Source organism: Patella vulgata, chromosome 3 (genome assembly GCF_932274485.2).
Source record: "Patella vulgata chromosome 3, xgPatVulg1.2, whole genome shotgun sequence".
NCBI classification, from domain to species: domain Eukaryota; kingdom Metazoa; phylum Mollusca; class Gastropoda; family Patellidae; genus Patella; species Patella vulgata.
The window spans coordinates 10694797-10714452 of record NC_065881.2 but is presented as its reverse complement, the minus strand read 5'-3'; the positions used below and the strand labels follow the sequence as shown (position 1 = coordinate 10714452).

The following is a 19656-nucleotide window of genomic DNA, read 5'->3' as shown; positions in this document are numbered from 1 at the left end:
TAAATCGTTTAATTTGTACTTGTGTCCAGATTAAAGCTGACCATTCAATTTTGATAAAGAGTGTCCAATTTACAAGTGTTTAATTTCTCAATCACTGTTAAAAAATAAACAACCCAATTGATTATTGGTGTATAATGATTAATTTTTGAACAGTGGTCAGGAAATTAAATACTTGTAAATTGGACACTCATTATCAAAATTAATCAGTCAGCTTTAAACTGGACACAAGTACAAATTAAACGATTTATGGTGATTTTAAACAGTTTTTACAAATTTTTAAACAAAGATCGGATATTAAACGAATGTGAAAGAAATTAATGCTAGATACACAAGATTAAATGATACCTAAGTTAAAGTGGCTGGTGCCATGCACCAGGTTATGTATCCTTACTCTTTCTAGAACAACCGATACCACTTCACAAAGATAACCTTTGGTGCACTTTTCTATAATAGTACATGATTTTGAGAGCAATTTCAGAGCACCTGATTTAAGATCTAACCAAGCCAAAACCCTTATACAGAAAATGACCCCCCCTCCCCCCGAAAAAAAATTTGCCGACCATAGCTCTAAAATACCTATTGTAGACTGTGCCCCCCACTAAAAACTTCACTGCCCCTCCGCAGCCAACAAGCAGGCTACGGACCTGGAACACAGAATGCAGGTAACCGTACAGATTCTGGTAGTTAGTCTGATTAGCAGTAAGAAGAAAAAAAAAACAATTACACAAGACAACACAATTTACGATCTAACCTCGCCAAAAACTTTATACAAACCGCAGGTAGTCGAGTTGAGTACAGATTCTGGTATTTAGCCTCATTAGCAGTAACAAGCCAAAAACAATTACACAAGATATACACAGACACCTCAACCTACCGATTTATATATATCAAGTAAAAGGATCTGGGGACTAGCCCCTAGGTGCCCACTGCGCTGTACAATAAAATGGGATTTAATATCCTACTGTTCTGCTCGTGAAGATGGTAACACTGCACTATAATCAGTCCCTGGACTGTAATATGTTTAATCAGTAATGTGCGGCACACAATATGATCACACATTTAGACAGTCACATGAAATACTTGCAGATGTCTTATTTTAAAATCAATAACATTCAACAGTAAACATATCTATGGCTGGAAAAATGAAACTCCTTCCTTTATCAACAATTAAATATAGGTTCTCCATCTGTTCAAATAATAATGTTAGCTAAATATATGTACATGTAACAATGCTGCCAACCTGAATCGCTGGTCTGATCTTCATGTAATACACGTTGACTTTCACTTAAGGTGATATTTAAAGACTTCCTTAAGGACATCAGCCAATATTTTATACAATAAAAATATCATTTTTGACATTGTGTCACCTTACACCCGTCACGTCATATGTCTTCAACCTAATTTTAGATGACTACACAAGTTTTACCCATAAAAAGTAATTCATAAGATATACACACTAAAATGAATTCCTTAAATGAAGATTTATGATTTAGAGTGTTTTTTTTCTTTTTTTTACAGAATATAATTTGCTAAAATGAATTCCTTAAATTAAGTTTAAAATGATTTATGATTTCGATAGCTGGGTTTTTTTTCTCAGAATATAAATGGCTAAAATAATTTTTAAATTAAGTTCCAAAAGATTTATAATTTATAGAGCTGTGTTTATTGACATTTATTGGATGAAACGCCCTGGGCGCGACGTCTATTTACGTAAGTACATGTAACTCAGTTTTTAAAAAAGACAATCGTCTATCGGCATCTATTCAATTTTCATCTGCAATCAACAAAATTTATATGCAATTTTTTGACAGTGAATAAATTTTAAAATTAATTTAAAAAAAAACAGTAAATAAATTCTTTTAGTACAAAATACGTCAATTCAAATTAAAACACGTGTGGAGAGTAGGAGTAGCTTAACCGTTATAATTAATGGTCTGCAATGATGTCTGCGTCAAATTAATTAGGTAGAAATATCAGGCCCGGGCCCTTATTCACAAAAACTTAAACTAGGATACAATCGAAATTTTAAGAAATACTGCAATTTGATTGGCTGACCAGTAAAATTAATTTGCATATATCCAATTTGCATATTGGTCAGCCAATCGGATTTCAGTATTTCTTAAAATTTCGATTGTATCTTAGTTTAAGTTTTCGTGAATAAGGGCCCTGGAAATAACAGTTTTAGATGTACTGGACAAAATGTCAGTCACTAATGAAATAGTACCTTATAATTTCAACTTAGTACCGGACATGTGTTAATAATATCAATAAAAAAGACAAATCATTGCCGGACAAAATGACAGGCACCAGAGGTTTTGTGCCTGACAAAACCTGAATCTGTGCCTGACAATTGCTGTGACAGGTGCCTTATTTCCAGGCTTGAGAAATATAAAAGATACATTATGTAAGATTTATATAAACAGCTGGCCATTCTTGTTATAATAGTTCAAAAATAAATAATGAAAAATGAACATATTGAAAATTTCAGCCAAATTACTTCATTCTGTGTTTTGACAAAATGTAGGCATACATTGTTTATTTTCATAGAATATTTATAAGTCTTGATTATCTATTTCTTTGCTTGATAAAGATGAGAGAAACCTCGTCGAAATGTCGCCAGAAATAAATCTTTCAGTAATTTGTTTTCCATATAATTGTGTCATGTGTTACCTACTTTATCATTTATCTCTTAAATGTCTGCAGTGTTCTATGGAAATCTCTCAGTCAGTATTAATGCTAAGTTTGCAGTTTTACATATGTTTGTATCTACTATAACATATATTTTTTTCATAATATTGTCACCTGACAAGCACTGATTCACTTCACATGGAATGACCCTTAATGCTTATTTACCTTCTATATTCTGTTCCAATTAAATTTTTCTGTCTATAAAATTTAAAAAAAAAAACATATATTTTTTTCATAATAATGTCACCTGACATGGAATAAATCAATCTTTATTTATTTTTCTAATACATAAAAAAAAAAATGTTCTAGAATTTAATTTGCAGAAGGAAAAAAGTTAATATTTGTGGCTCTTTAAGTCGCATCGATGTCATCCTTATCAGTGATTGTAGCGGCCTAGCGAATATTCACTGCTGATCAGTGTGGGAATGACCCTTAATGCTAATTTTAACTTCTATATTCTGTTCCAATTAAATTTTTCTGTCTATAAAATTTAAAAAAAAAACCCAACAAAACTTAAGTTCAATTTGACAGATTTATGTTTTAAAAGTGGTGTGTTATAAAAATGGAATCAAAGCCCAATATAGAAATATAACTGCATGAGTCATCAAAATATAATACAATTGGAACCTATGTGTACAAGAAACATACTCAAGTTTAATGCAGGATTGCGGACATCAACCCAAACTGTCATACTACCCTTGATATGTTAATATAGTACACATATAGATTATTCTGACATGCACGACGTATGCAATTATAAAAATATATCAAAAATAAAAAAATACACAGGGAAATAAAATGAAATGGGCTCCCTGGAAAAAATTACACTGTGTGTGTGTGTGTGTGTGAGAGAGAGAGAGAGAGAGAGCTTGCTTTAATCCATTCACACAAACCAGGTAATTTCTAGATTAACACATAGTTCAATTTTATTTCAATAATTTGATTGCGGGTAGGGGTCTTTAGCAGTGGGAGGAACCGAGGACGCGGAGAAAAAATCGAGAGAGAGATGGAGTTTAACATTTACTTAACACAAACTAGTCATTTTGGGACTAACACATGTTTCAATTTTATTTCAATAATTCGCTTGCACCTAGTGGTCTTTAGCAGTGGGAGGAAACCAGAGGACCTGGAGAAACCCCACAAGGATCGACAGGCGATCTTACTCCTTGTCATGTACAACCGGGGAATCGAAACCGCCCAATTACATGTACACTGGGGGTTTCAGATTATCATTAAGAACTTAAGGAATATAACACCCTTAAGTGCACAATATGCGCACATTAAATAGTCATTTATAAAGATGTTAACATAACAACATATAATTTGATACACCTCAGGTCATACAATTCTCTAACATTAAAATGAAATTGTTATAATAATAAAATATAATAGGCTTAGTTTCACAATGCACATGCACCAGTGAGTACATGTATATGACCTCTAGTTTGTAGTTTGTCAAGCTTGACTAGCAATTTTACACTACAGTAGGAAAATTACCAGAATTTTCCAGTTTTACAGCTACGCCTACGAAATGATTTAAAGGGGCATTATGTAAGATTTAGATAAAAATCGGACAGTTCTAGTTATAATAGTTAAAAACCAGATAATGGAAACAGAATATGCTAAATATTTCAGTCAAATTGCTTCACTCTGAACTGAGATATTAGTGATTAAATTTTACCGTTTAACAGCTTACCAAACGATTTGACTATAAAATAATATCTTTACATGTATTTTGATCACGTATTTGGGCGTTTTTCTCAACATAACTTGATATTTATGATAACGGTAATTATTAGGACATTATTGTTACATAAAAATATTCTTGAGTGTGTTACTGTTCAATTACTAAATGCCATTCAACGAAATGGGGTTTAATGTCCTATTGTTCTGCTCCGACTGGGCTAATGAAGATGGGCCACTCAAAGAACATCTCTATTTTTATCAAGTATTTGGCCATTTTTCTCAACATAACTTGACATTTATGGTAACAGTCATTCTTAGAACAATATTGAGGGGGATTGGATGGCCGATTAGGGTGTGCGCGTTGTATCACAAGGCCTGTCATTGAGTCAACTGACATGGTTTCGAATCCCTGGTTGTACATGACAAGGAGTAGGGTCGCCTGTCCAAACTCGGGGGTTTTCTCCGGGTCCTCCGGTTTCCTCCCACTACTAAAGACCCCTATGCGCAAGCGAATTATAGAAATAAAATTGAACCATGGGTTAGTCCCAAAATGACCTAGTTTGTGTCGAGTGGATGTTAAACCCCATTTCTTTCTCTCTCTCTAGAACAGTATTGTTACAAAAAGCTATATATCATAATCTCACAGTCTGTAAAAAGGCATTCCGATTTCAACACGTACTCTAACCAAACTCCAAATTGATTTTGTCACTGCACTTTCAACAATCATCAAATAAAAAAAAATCATTCTGTTGTAAGAAGCTATGGATTCGGACGACACCAACCTCTCTTAAATCACCGATTGTTGTTTACCTGTGGTTTCTGACAGATCACTTACATGTATCAGTTGTTAAGTGAAAAGACAATTACCTGAACGAACGGAAGACAGACAAGCAATCTTTACGTAAGTTTAGATAAATATATCCTCAAAAATCGTTATCACCATCGGTGTGAGTGGATGTACACATACACCCCAGGGCCGTCTTAAATAGTATCATAGCCCAGACAACCACTTATACCTGTATTAAAATCATCTTTAAATTTAGTATTTGAATGCGATATTAAAAACATTTGATTTTTTTGTTTTCAGCAACATATACTGGGCTGAAGAAGACAGGCATACGCCATACAGCGTGCTATCAGGGACTATCTGATCGGATAGCTGCACTACAATTTGATGCTATTACTTGTCAGGGATCTTTTATGTGCACGCCAATGTGTACACTGGGCCTTGGGTTTCCATCCCATCCCAACGACTAGACAGCTGTCCTTGTCAGGCCCTCTGTTCTGCACCACTGACAAAGGGAAACCATGTCAGAAAATCCTGATGAGCCAGTGTTTTACTCACTTAGCCACCGTGGCTCCAAATTTGGTTTAATGAAGACGGCCATAACACAACATACATTTCAAACCTTTTCATGATTCAGGTACCATTTTCATTCATCTTCATTAGCCCAGTTGGTGTAGAAGAGTAGGACTTTAAACCACATTTTGTTTTTTAATCATATAATTTTACCTATTTGCTAAATCCTATCAGATACATTTAAAAATAAGTGTACACAGTTTTAGAACCTTTTCCTTGATTCAGGTACCATAATCTTTTGTATCGATAAAATTTTACCTACTTGCTAATCTTGTCAGATTAAGACCCCACGACACGCACGACAGACGATCAGTGTTAAATTAGTGCTTATATCCACTTAATGCCGATAAGCTACTATCAGCAGACGTCAAAATACACAAGCTTACGTAGTTAACATTACAACAACAGAAGCTAGATTTTACTGTTGTCAAAGGATGGGATCAAGTTGTTAAAATGACCTTATCACGAAGCCACAAATTAAATAAGAATTGTGGATTTTTTTTCAATTTTTTTACACATGTTCATTAGTTGAATATATGCCCGAAAAAGATATATAAAGCTATAAATAGAATACACTTGTATTGTTCAATAGAAAAAGAGAAAAATATGATATTTTTATGCACTCCGGTATAAAGATATTATTAACGCTGTTTTGTGAATAGCATGAAGTTGGAGCATGACATGCACGCACTTGACGTATCCTTCAGCATATAGTGTCACTATATGTTTTTTTTTTATAAATTATTTATTTTTTTAACTTGTGATCTCCGAATAACAATCAATCTACAAGATTTGTGTATGTGTCAAAGATGTCATCATAATCTGAACATTTTCACGTATAAATTGATATGGGATGGGGGCGACAGACAGAATTTATTCTTGTCTGAAATGAAATTGGGTATAACGTCCTACTTTTTTGCATCAACTGGGCTAATGAAGACAGGTACATGTATATGCCACACAGTGTGCTATGAGGGAAATTTTGCCCCGACAGCAGCACAACAACCTACTCTTTATTTCTAATTCCAACTTTCAAGGGATCTTTTACGTGCATGCCAATGTGAACTTGGGATCTTGTACATGTACTTGTGTCCCGTCAGAACGATTTTGCGATGTCTCTTGCCAGACTGTCCGTCCATCCCGCTGCACCACTGACAAGGGGAAACCATGCCGTAAAAATATTCTTGTCAGTAGGAAGAAGACGTTATATAAAGCCTGTCATATTATTAGTGTTGAAGCAGATGCTAGGATTTTCTGGCGTGGTTTCCCCCTTGTCAGTGGTGCAGGACTGAGGGCCTGACAAGAGAGAGAGAGAAATGGGGTTTAACGTCCACTCGACACAACTAGGTCATTTCGGGACTAACATATGGTTTAATTTTATTTCAATAATTCGCTTTCGCGTAGAGGTCTTTAGCAGTGGGAGGAAACCGGAGTGCCCGGAGGAAACCCACGAGGTTGAGAAGGCGCCCCTATCTCCATGCCACATACGCTCACACCAGGGCTCGAAACCACAGCCGCAAGCCAGAGGTGACCGGCCAGCCAGAGGTCGAAGCGCGGCAGTCTAGACCACTAGGCCATCCCAACCCCCCAGGGCCTGACAAGGACAGCTATCTAATTGGAATTCAATAGTATGCTGTAGTACCGCTGTCTGAGCAAAATTTCCCTCATGGCACACTGTATGGCGTATGCCCGTCTTCATTATCCCAGTTGGAGCAGAACATAGGACGTTAACCCCCATTTCATTTTATTGTAGACGTTAAGGCCACACCAATTTGAATTTCTGTTGTTCGGGAACACCCACTGAAATTTTTGCTTCCGAATTTCTTCAGGAAAAAAAAATTACTTAGTTGCTCTTCTCAATAGCTTTTAGTTCAATAAACATATATACATGTACATGTTTTGAAATTTAACAAGAATTAAGTGGTTTATTTATTGAACAAGACCCTAAAGACCTAAAGATTAGGTGTCGAAAACCACCAGATATTACCAGACCCACTAACCTTTATCTATGTTCATTGTTGACCATGAACTTCTGTAATCAAATAATGTATTTTAACAGGTTAATCAAGTCTGACCATCTGATGGCCGAATTTTAGAGAGAGAGAGAAAGAGAGAGAGAAAGAAAGGTCCACATGACACAAACAAGAGGACCTGGAGAAAACCCACAAGGTGATTGGGCTTTAACACCACTTGACACAAACTAGGTCATTTTAGAGACTAACATACATGTACATGGTTCAATTTTAAATTAGTGGGAGGAAACCAGAGGACCCCGAAAAATTATACCGTATTGTGAAGGTTTATAATCTTTAGTAGGAATATCATCGAAAAAAAGGTTCAATTCAGTTCAGTATTTACAAAGTTATGATCAATTGAAATTTCATCGATCTATGCTGTTTTAGTTTAACTATACGGAATCATCTTTTATTCAATGTCCAATAATCAATTCGAGTACATATTTAGAATGTGCATGTATCAAACATACATTATACAAGAGCTAAATCTGCCTATTATATAAATTATTAATTAGACATTAATTAATGGATAATCAAGACTTTGTTTATTATCGTAAAAATGGTAGTAATGACAATCAAGGCTAGGCTATAATTGTATCATGCTAATATATGTATCTATGCTCAGAATGAAGTTATTTGTCTTAATTTTCCGAATATTCACTCTTCATTATCCATTTTTTAAACTATTATAGCAAGAACTGTCAGCTCTTTATCTAGTCTTGCATAATGCCGCTTTAATACAAACCATGGAAATTTGATTTTTTAACGAAAAGATGAACAACGCATCAATCAAGCCTTTAAGATGCAACCAGTTGTAGACACTGACATATACAGAATTTGTTATGCTTTATTCTATGATCAGTTCATTCTACAAAATCAATTGTACAAAATTAATAATAATAAGCAAATGGACGTATTCTACAAAATAAATTGTACGAAATAAATAACAAGCAAATAGACGGATTCTACAAAATCAATTGAACAAAATTAATAATATAACAAGCAAATAGACAGATTCTACAAAATCAATTGTACAAAATTAATAATAATAAGCAAACAGACGATACATGTAACATTAAAAGCTTTCATCCAAAATTGAATACCTAATTTGTACTTGATTGCATCGAAAGACGTCCCATGTGTTCAATAACCTTGTTCAAAACAAATAATGAGTACTCCACTAGTGTTTGAGTAGCTGTCTTGTCATGTTCGCCAAATTCAGGGGTTAAAAATAGGGGTCAAATTGACAGACATATTAACCCAGCATTGACCTTTTCATGGTTTTAGTGAACACAAAGGAAAAGCGTGTGGTCTTTACACTCTATCCACCTCAGATCACAAACTCACACATGTGTTATGTTGACGAAATATCGGTTATTGGCAGATTTAGAGCACTTCCTACCTGAGGAAATATTCTGTGGAATCACGAACATTCTAAAACTACGCAGTTTATTTTGCTAGAAATTGCGTCAGAAGACATTGTTTGACACAATTATGGGGTATTACATATTGCCAAGGGCAACAGGTACATGCAGACTTCCTTTCTTCTTTTCAAGTCTGGATAGTAAGCATGTGTCACAGACTTTGTCCAACACAAATTATCACACAAATACATGTATATATGTGTCTGATAAAGTCTGTAACAGGTGCCTGTATATGTCCTGGCTAGTATATATACATTATCTGATAATTTATACTGGACAAAGTCTGTGACAGGTGGATCATTTCCAGGCCAATTGCTTCTTTTAAATACAATAATTTGACGAGCATATTTTCCATATTAGTTACAGAGAAAGAAATGGGTTTTTAATGTCCACTCAACACAAACTAGGGACTAAAATATGATACATCTTTATGTCAATAATTCACTTGTGCATAAGGCTTGTACATGTAGTCATGGTTTTGATCCTTGTTGTGAATGTATGTGGCTTGAAGATAGGGTGCCTCCTCAACCTGCTGTGAGCGTATATGGCTTGGGTGCCTTCTCAGCCTCATGGGTTTACTCTGGAAACTCTGTTTTCTTCCCACAGTAAAGACAACTGCGCGTGTGCTATGTATAATAAAATAAGACAACTTGTCTGCCATATATCATCATCAGTGGCAGCAGACGGTAAAGACCACAAACAACAACAGGACATGTACATAGATAAATGAAGGGTGTGATATTAGTGCTGGAAAAATATTCAAACATTTACTTAAATCAACGATTTTTCAATTCTACTTCTCATAATCCCTTGCTGACTAACAACCAATTTTTTTCGTTATGCCATTGCAGTAGTCAGAAAGGTTGTGAGCCCATTTGAGGCGCGGACGGCAGAAGAGAGAGAGAGAGAGAGAGAGAGAGAGAGAGAGAGAGAGAGTTTAACATCCATGACACAAACTAGGTCATTTCGGGACTAACATATTGTTCAATTTTATTTCAATAATTCGCTTGCTCCTAGGGGTTGTTAGCAGTGGGAGGAAACCGGAGGACCCAGAGAAAACCCACAAGGTCGGATAAGCGACCCTACTCCTTGTCACGTACATCCAGGGAATCAAAACCATGCCAGTTGACTCAATGACAGCGCTAACCATTCGGCCATCCACCCACCCCCCCCCAAGTCAGATAGAAGTCATGAAACTACTTTAATAACCATCTGACTTATCGCTTGTGTACAAAGTGACCTAGGCCTACAGAAAATAATAACATAACAAATTTAATACCCCATTTCATTTGTCCTTGATATTACATGTATTAACCTATATAGAAAGTCAATATTTACAGTTCACCCATTGAAAACTGAATATATTATGTATTGATAACAAGCTTCCTGGCCTGGTATTAGCTTTCGTGTTGTAAAGAGGCTTCAAGATATTGGAGATCTTGACTGATACGTAAACATTAGTTCCTCCAATCTGATTAAAACACAGATCCTATTTTGTTTCGTTTTTTTTATAGTTCAAAATTTCGTTTTACTTTTCTTTACTACACTAGGATCTGGAGAGAGAGAGAGAGAGAGAGAGAGCGAGAGAGAGAGATGGGGTTTAACGTCCACTCGCCACAAACAAGGTCATTTTCGGGACTAACATATGGTTTAATTTTATTTCAATAATTCGCTTGCGCGTAGGGAAAAAGGAGGACCCGGAGAAAACCCACGAGGCTGGACAGGCGACCCTACTCCTTGTCATGTACAACCAGGGATTCGAAACCACGCCAGTTGACTCAATGACAGGCTTCATGATACAGCATGCACGTGCTAACCACTCAGCCATCCAACCCCCCTAGGATCTGGAAGAGTTGTTTTATAATCCGTGCTCTGGTTGATGTGAGGGATTAGCCAAAGAAACTGTCTGTTACGGCAAGTTCTTGGCTGATTGGTTTTTCTAATGTCATAGGGTCAAATGCTGCTCATATGACCCCTGACGCGACCTTTCACTACAACCGGTCAGATCTTCGAAAGTAAAAAAAAAATGAAACAAAATATAGATCTGTATTTCAATAAGATAATTGTCTTTAAACTAGATGTACATGTAAGAAAATCAACTGGATGACCAAGACAGTAGCTTCATTAGCATATTACATCACACAATCCATTATAGATAATGTTAGGTATTACCTGTCCCCGTAGATTAACCCTTGCCAGTTCTTTGATTTACTCTAATCTATCAACTTATCTTGTCTATTCCATTTAACCACACAAATTATCTGTTCTGATAAGCAGTTTCAATAGGTCACTAAACAATTAAACTCAGGTGTAAGGTCAAGTAATTCGGTCACCATGTTTTATGTAATAAAAAGTTTCAATAAATATACGGACCACTTACACATGTAGATGAGCCCCTATCTCAAATCAAACAATTAATCTTGAGTGTAGGGTCAAGTAATTGGCCCACCTTCGTTTATGTAATACAAACTACTATAGCGACTATTCACCCCTGTTAAGTGGCAGCAGATTGAATAATCACGTACCAATAAACCTAACCTCAAGTTGACAACTGAGAATTTACACATATAAACTCATGTCATGATAAAAGAGAATTTATCAATTAAGTGTTTGAATTAACCCTGACTATCTAGTACAAAATTATAAAAATGAAATACACTGTAATACAGTAATTTTGCATTTTTACTGAATCACCAAGTAATGTTTTATTATATACAAATTGAATAAACCTATTTATTATAAAATAATAAAAAGTTCAGTGTACTGTTTTAAACTTTTTTTTAAAATGCTGAACTTAATAATTTTAAACACGGTAAGACATACATGTACTGTTATGGACATCCTGCACCCTGGCACATATTGATAATCTACAGCAAAATAAAATAGATTTAGAACCAATGTAAGATGATGTTATATTTTAAGCCATACTTGTTTGTCGATTGAGCGATTGAGAAGGTGGTCTTTCACACAAATTTTGAGGTATTTAAAACATATAAATATGTATATTATTGTCACATGTATGCAAAATAAAACAGATTTAGAAATTCAAGTTCAGTGCACCATCTTAATGGTAGGCCAAACGGTGTTGGCAGGGAACTTTCGAGTTAGGTTTCCCCTTGTCAGTGCCACAAGACGGAGGGCCTGGCAAAGACAGCTGTCTAGTCGATCGGATGTACATGTTGGTGTGCATGTTAAAGAACCCTTGACAGTTGGAAATCGAAATTAACGCCACTGTCTGGGCAAAATTTCAGATATAGCACACTGTATATGACGTCTTCATTAGCCCCGTCAGTTCACAACATTAGGGCGTTAAACACCATTTCTTTTCTGTTTGGATATTATTAAGTTTAGGTGCTGAAGCCATAATACAGGAAATTAAACAACAACAATATTAAAGATACATTATGGGAGATTCGATAACGAGTTGGCAGCTCTCACTATTATAGTTAAAAACTAGATAATGTAAAGTCAATTTGCTGAAAATCTCAGTCAAATTGATTCAACAATATTAACATAATAAATTACAATTCAAGCAATTTTTTTTACATTAATTGATCCTATATTCATTTTTACAGGATACATTTAACTCAGCCAGTATATTACATAACTCGAAATATATAATTATTGCCACAGGACAGTCTTGTTTCGGTAATCTTGACAAAGTCTAGCAGTAATAAAGTTAGCAACCATTCAGACAAGAGACAAGATAATGATGTGTTTGATGTACTCACCAATTTCTGTGTTCTTCAAGATTATTGAATACAAATGTCAAGATTTACTACATGTGGTGGACCAGTGGTGGACCAGTGGTGGTCATTTTCCAAATGTGATAAATATTATCAACTGCTTCTGTTACATACTCTTATATAGTGTGTTAAGTGGGGGCAGATTTAGGAAGACACGAAGGGAGGGGCAGGGTAGTATAATATTCAGTTTGAAGCTGTGACTACATGTGTTTACATGTACATATGTACATGTAGGTCTTCTTAAATTAGGACCCAGTCCAAGGGAGGGGGGAGGGAGAGAGAGAGAGAGATTAACTTCCACTCGACATAAACTAGGTCATTTCGGGACTAACATATGGTTCAATTTTATTTCAATAATTTGCTTGTGCGTAGGGGTCTTTAGCATTACAGAAAATTGGGGGACCCAGAGAAAACCCATGAGGTTGGACAGACGACCCTATTCCTTGTCACGTACATGTACAACCAGGGAATTGAAGAAACCACGTCCGTTGACTCAATCACAGACCTTATGATACAACACACATGCGCTAACCATTTGGCCATCCAACCCCCAAACATAAATACTTATTATTAAATACAATATTATTACCAAAATGGAAATGTAAATTATGTTTTTAAAATATGAAATTCATATCAGTTATTCTAAATCATGTATTCTCAGCAGTTTCACGTAGGTTTTTTCATTATTTATTCAGATGTTTGAAACTAACTTTTTCCCACTTTATTAGTCAGTTGTTGCCAGAGTACATACATGTACAAATTAGACACTAGTATTAATATGGGTACTACATGTAAATCGCGCATTTACAGAATTTATATCAGAGATTTGCGTCAAAGAATTTTCGTTACAATAGCGAGTTTTCGCTGCAGCTACATATGCTGATGCATTGTGCGCCTGAGATTCTATTAAGAGGTCACACCTGTTAATTAAGCGTTCAGTCATGACATTTCTTATGAGTGGCTGCTGAATACAGATTCTGATGTACATGTTTTGCCCTAATGATTGGGTTTTGTAGGAAAATGCAGAGTACAAATTTTTCACTGTAAACCCCCATGTAGATCCGCCTCTGTTATACACATGTATGTTAACCGATACTGTTTATGCACAGCAGGTATGACCGCTAAGTATTTAATTTCGTTCAGTACATATATATTATTACAAATAAAATGAATTCTCATCAAAATATTACGCAAAAAAATAGAAACATAATACTTTTTATCACTACAAATTGTAAAGGTACAAATAAGCTAAATTTTTAAAAACTTTCTGTTTAGGTAAACAATTTTTTAAAACATACAAACATGTACGTACATTTATCTGTGTCAATAAATAGCCCGATTACGTAAAATCTTTCTCACAAAACATTGTTTCAAACTTGTGAATTAGTCAGAGTACATGTATCAGTATGAATAAATTGATCATTTAAAAAAAAAATTGTTTGAAAATACTTTTTATTTTTGCAAAATAATTTTTCAAATCCTGCATTATGCATACTTACATCAGTAACAATATGCCAGATATTTAAAGATATATTTTATGTAAGAGCTAAATCTACCTATTGCAGGTCTTTCTTTTGGCTTCGGGGGGTTGGATGGCCGAATGGTTAGCACCGGGCGCTGTATCATACGGTCTGTCATTGAGTCAACCGGCAGGGTTTCGTTTCCCCGGTTGAAAGTGACAAGATGTAGGGTCGCCTGTCTAACCCCATGGGTTTTCTCCGGGTCCTCTGGTTTCCTCCCACTGCTAAAAAGACCCCTAAGCGCAAGCGAATTATTGAAATAAAATTGAATCATGTGTTAGTCCCGAAATGACCTAGTTTGTGACGAGTGGACGTTAAACCCCATTTCTCTCTCTCTCTCTTTCTTTTGGTTTCAAATGTTATATAAACTACATGTATTATTGAGACATTTATTCACATGACAAGCCTTTAATCAACTCTCTAGACAATCACATGGCGGAGATTTTAAAGATGGGTTCCCAGAAAAGTATTTATCGGGTGGTTATTTCCAATAAAAGTATGGCAATTTTGATATATATGGAAAGTAGAGATATCCAATCTTACTAGAAAAATACCGGATTCCCCGAAAAACACTCATGGAGCGTATACAGGACAGCCCAACGATTAGGAATTTCTGCATGTGTGATGTCAAAGGTCACATGCGAACATTGAGCGCTTGATGTACAAGTTGATAAACTTTATGAAGAGTTAGACGTACAACACTTTCTAAGATAAAAATGACGGAAAAGACGCGGGTAGTGGATAATCCGAGAATTTAATTAGGATTCGATATTTGTAATAAATAGTAAGCGATTAAAGACAACATCGTCTTATGTATGCAATGAATTCTCCTCTGACTTTGATCGAATTTTTATAGCTGAGCATTCCTTGGCAATTACAATGTTTGAGAAGGATTTGAAGCAAAATTATGACAAATTAATTAGTTTGAATATTTTTTTAGTCCATATATACCATTAAATCACCCAGTTTGTACGTGGGAATGTATCTTTAACTGATTTAAACAGTTTATTGAATTAATATATTTACAGTTTTCCTCGTCCAGTTTTAGAGTCTAATAATAGATTTTATCTTACACGATTTTCTGTTTATTGAATTAATATATTTTTTTTATTGAATTAATATATTCTTTTTATTGAATTAATATATATTTTTTTTATATAATTTTTTTATTGCATTAATATATTTTTTTTATTGCATTAATATATTTTTTTTATTTATTATTATTTTTATTATTTTATCTTTAACCTTGCTTATGTGATCACTCTGGTTCACTCATACTCCCATAAATACACACTTCTCTTTATATTATTGTTTATCTATAGCTCAGGTTAATTGGTTTCCCATTAACAGTGTTAATACATTGATCTTTATAAATAATAGGATTTCCCTCCTTTTAATCCCTGTAAGATTTTCCACTGTGTGGGTTTAGTTGTTAATGGCCCCCTTAATCAAAGGTGTTAAGTTTTAATTGTATTTGATTTTTGTTTTGTTGCATATTCTGTATATATTTGCATACTATTCAAATACCTGTATCATTTGCTTAATAAAGACGAGAGTATCCTCGTAAAAACGTCGCTTAGTATTAAACTCAGTAATTGTGTATCCATAAAATTGTACCTTGTATTGATTAAAACACAGTTGCCAGTTAATGCCTTTATTTAAAAATGGCGAAGGGAGGCTACGTTTTGAATAGCAAGTATCATTGTTACGATAATAAACAACATATGCCACATATCTTGTCAAAACTTCAAATGGTGCTAACTTCGCTCAGAATAAAGTAATTTGAATGGAATCTTTTTGTAAACTATTATAGCAAGAATGACCAGATCTTTATCTAAATCTTATATAATGTATCTTTAAGTAGGGAAAGATTGACCATTTTTCAAAACTGTTATTTTACCATGAAAATATGGGCTCTTGATATCAAATATTTAAGACACAGTGGACAATTTTAAAAACAAATGAAATGAAATGAAATGAAATGGGGTTTAACGTCCTACTGTTCTGCTCCTATACTGGGCTAATGAAGACGGAAATTTAAAAACAGAGCATGCCACATCTACTCTATGCTCTCGAGCATTAGTGATAACAAGGCACCTGGATGAAAAATTCTTAACGTAGACTTGACTAAACTGACGCGAGTGACTGTCATTCAATTTGAACTCCACACTTATTTCGAGGAACAAAACTGATAAGAAATTATGATAAAAGTTTTAAAAAGTGAATCAGTGTACATGTATATACACTCATATTACATTAACATGTGCTTTTTGACCCATCCTCATCCATTTTAGGTTTCAAAAGAGAGAGAGAAATAGGGTTTAACGTCCACTTGACACAAACTAGATCATTTCGGGACTAACACATCATTCAATTTTATTTCAATTATTCGCTTGTGCGTAAGGTTCTTTAGCATTGGAAGGACACTGGAGGCCCCAGAGAAAACCCACGAGGTTGAACAGGCGACCCTACTCCTTGTCATGTACAACCGGGGAATCGAAACCACTGCAGTTGACTCAATGACAGACCTTATGATACAGTGCACATGTTCTAAACATTAGACCACCCAACCCCCCAGGTTTCAAAGAATAGAGATTTAGCTTTTTGTAAATATGAAAAGAATAATCATTAAAATTTGTTCCAAAAATATCTTCACCAACCCCCCAGGTTTGAAAGAAAAGAGATTTAGCTTTCTATAAGTATGAAAAGAATAATCATTAAAATTTGTTCCAAATACATCTTCTATTATAGCCTAACATGCTATTAACAACTGACATGCTCATATTAATGTCAGTAGATTCAATGATCTAACCGCAACAACTGACATGTACATATTAATGTCAATAGATTCAATGACCTATCCACGACACAATACTATGAGCAAACAAATCAACCTAAAATTAACCTGGATTTCAAACTTTCTTTATAATTCAACAAAGAATTATAACACATTTCTTCCATAAGAGTTGAACGACTTTAAAAGTTCAGTTGTAAAGGTGACATGTAAACAAATTTTTTTATTCAATGCTTTTTACAAGGAGTAAAGTTAAAACATTTTCACAGGGTCCATGATAATGATAGAATGGTGTTTACATGTAAATATGCAATTCACACAAAGTGGGGTGGGGGGGTCCCTTTTTTAATGGTTCATTGATGGTTTTTACAGGCACATGTATACTGTTAAAAAGGTATTAGGGGAAAGTACATGCAGGATGTTCAACCCTGTTATATCAGACTCATGAATATTAATTAGATTCGTATAGCGCACGTGCAGTGAGAGGACACCTCGGTCCTTGTGTATCTGTAGATCATAACTTTTATGTATGTAATCATGAAAGGCAGACGTACATGTGATAGCTAATAAAGAATATATAATTATAGTTAGCCTTCATTTAACATGTTATATGTCATTGCTTTATTATTATTGTTTGTACCAGTTAAAATGAAATGAAATGGGGTTTAACGTCCTACTGTTCTGCTCCGAATTGGGCTAATGAAGACGGGCATACACCATACAGTGTGCTATGAGGGAAATTTTGCCCGGACAGCGGCACTACGGCCTACTCTTATATCGAATTCTAACTGTCAAGGGATCTTTTACGTGCACGCCAATGTGTACACAGGACCTCGGTTTTGGTCCCATCTGAACGACTAGACAGCTGTCCTTGTCAGGCCCTCCGTCCTGCATCACTGACAAGGGGGAACTACGCCAGAAAATCTGGATAAGGAAAGTAGGTTTTAGGAAGCTAAATCTTGTTCCGTCGTCTTTCATTGCTTTCTTCCATTATTGTTTGTATCAATGTATTATTACCTGTATGTATAGGTATGTGTTTTCTGTGTAATGTATGTGGTTTTGTTTAGATGTACGTCTACTTGCATGCATGATGCCCTTTATAGATATCTTGATGCAATAAACATCTTCAAGTTAAAAAGTTCTTTAATTATGCATTTCAAATGATGAGGAGGGGAGGAGAGTGGGGGCACTTGACACAAACTAGGTCATTTCAGGACTAACATCGTTCAATTTTATTTTAATAATTCGCTTATGACTGGGGGGTCTCTAGCAGTGGGAGGAAACCGGCGGACCAGGAGAAAACTCGAGAGGTCAGAAAGGCGACCCTACTCCTTGTCACATACAACCGTAGAATCGAAACCACACCAGTTGAATCAACTACAGACCATATGATACAACCATATGATACAACATCATTTTGAAGTTGTAAACAAACCCATTCGTTGTTCTGTTCGCGTCAAGCATTATTGTCCAAAAGTCTGTTTTGCCTTTTATGCGAAAAGATAAAAATGTGACTTAGATCGACCTTCCCCTGGACTCTTCACATTTCATTTATTATCTTATGTTACATACTGTATGTCCTTGTAATATAACTCATCATTCTTTTCATGTTATAGATAGAAATGTATTATCTTACACAAACAACAATGTTATTAACCCTTTATTATTAACCGGAGAACGTGAAGAAGACCATGCTCTTTGTCACGTACCGTACAAGCTGGAATTCAAAACAATGCCAGAACCCTCTAAATTTTATAAAACAATATTGTGATGTGATGTGCAATTCGTGGCATACTTCTTAAGCGGGGCTCATGTCGACTTTGCAACTCAAAAACCCATATCAATTACCCTATTAGTTGTTTATGTGTTAAAAGTTACGTTTCCAATTGAACAAATCACTTTGTATTGTAACAACATAGGTCTTATGGCTTCTTTTTTATAGGTAGCCCATTTCGGAGCAAAACGGTAGGACGTTAAACCCCATTTCATTTAATTTTTTTTTTAAAGGACTATAAATATTACCTTTTAGTTTGCTAATTTTATCATTTGTACTTGATAATGATAAGAGAATACTTGTTGAAACGTCGTGCTATATGTTTATAAACCAGTGATTGTATTCCATATAAATTATGTTGTGTTTTTTAATGTGCTCAATCACTAAATGCCACACAAGGATTATCAAGGTAATTATTTGCAATCAGCTGCAAGTGTGCTTATATCGATTATATCAGCAATTGAGGACAACTGAATTTGGAGCGCTTATGTCAATTCGGAACTGATAGCGATTACACTTAACACGTGACTGTTAATTTATTCATCACATGATCAACAAAATGGTGAATCACTGAGAAGAAGCACCCCAAAGGCATTGCCGGTCTAACCTCGTGGGTTTTCTCTGGGTCCTCCGGTTTCCTTCCACTGCG

At 35.0% G+C, this 19656-nt stretch overlaps 1 protein-coding gene across 2 annotated transcripts in view; it reads right to left on the bottom strand.

The window, feature by feature from the left end:
• Nucleotides 1-19656, bottom strand: part of LOC126815024 (leucine-rich repeat-containing protein 15) — a 32728-nt gene that overhangs the window by 2744 nt on the left and 10328 nt on the right. The window contains exon 1 of one of the 2 annotated variants that reach the window (XM_050540543.2): nucleotides 5997-6098. The exons of the other annotated variant lie outside the window; for it this stretch is intronic. The gene's annotated coding sequence lies outside the window, so the exon portion shown is untranslated. Of the gene's footprint in view, nucleotides 1-5996; nucleotides 6099-19656 lie in introns of those variants that run through there. 2 annotated transcript variants of the gene reach the window in all.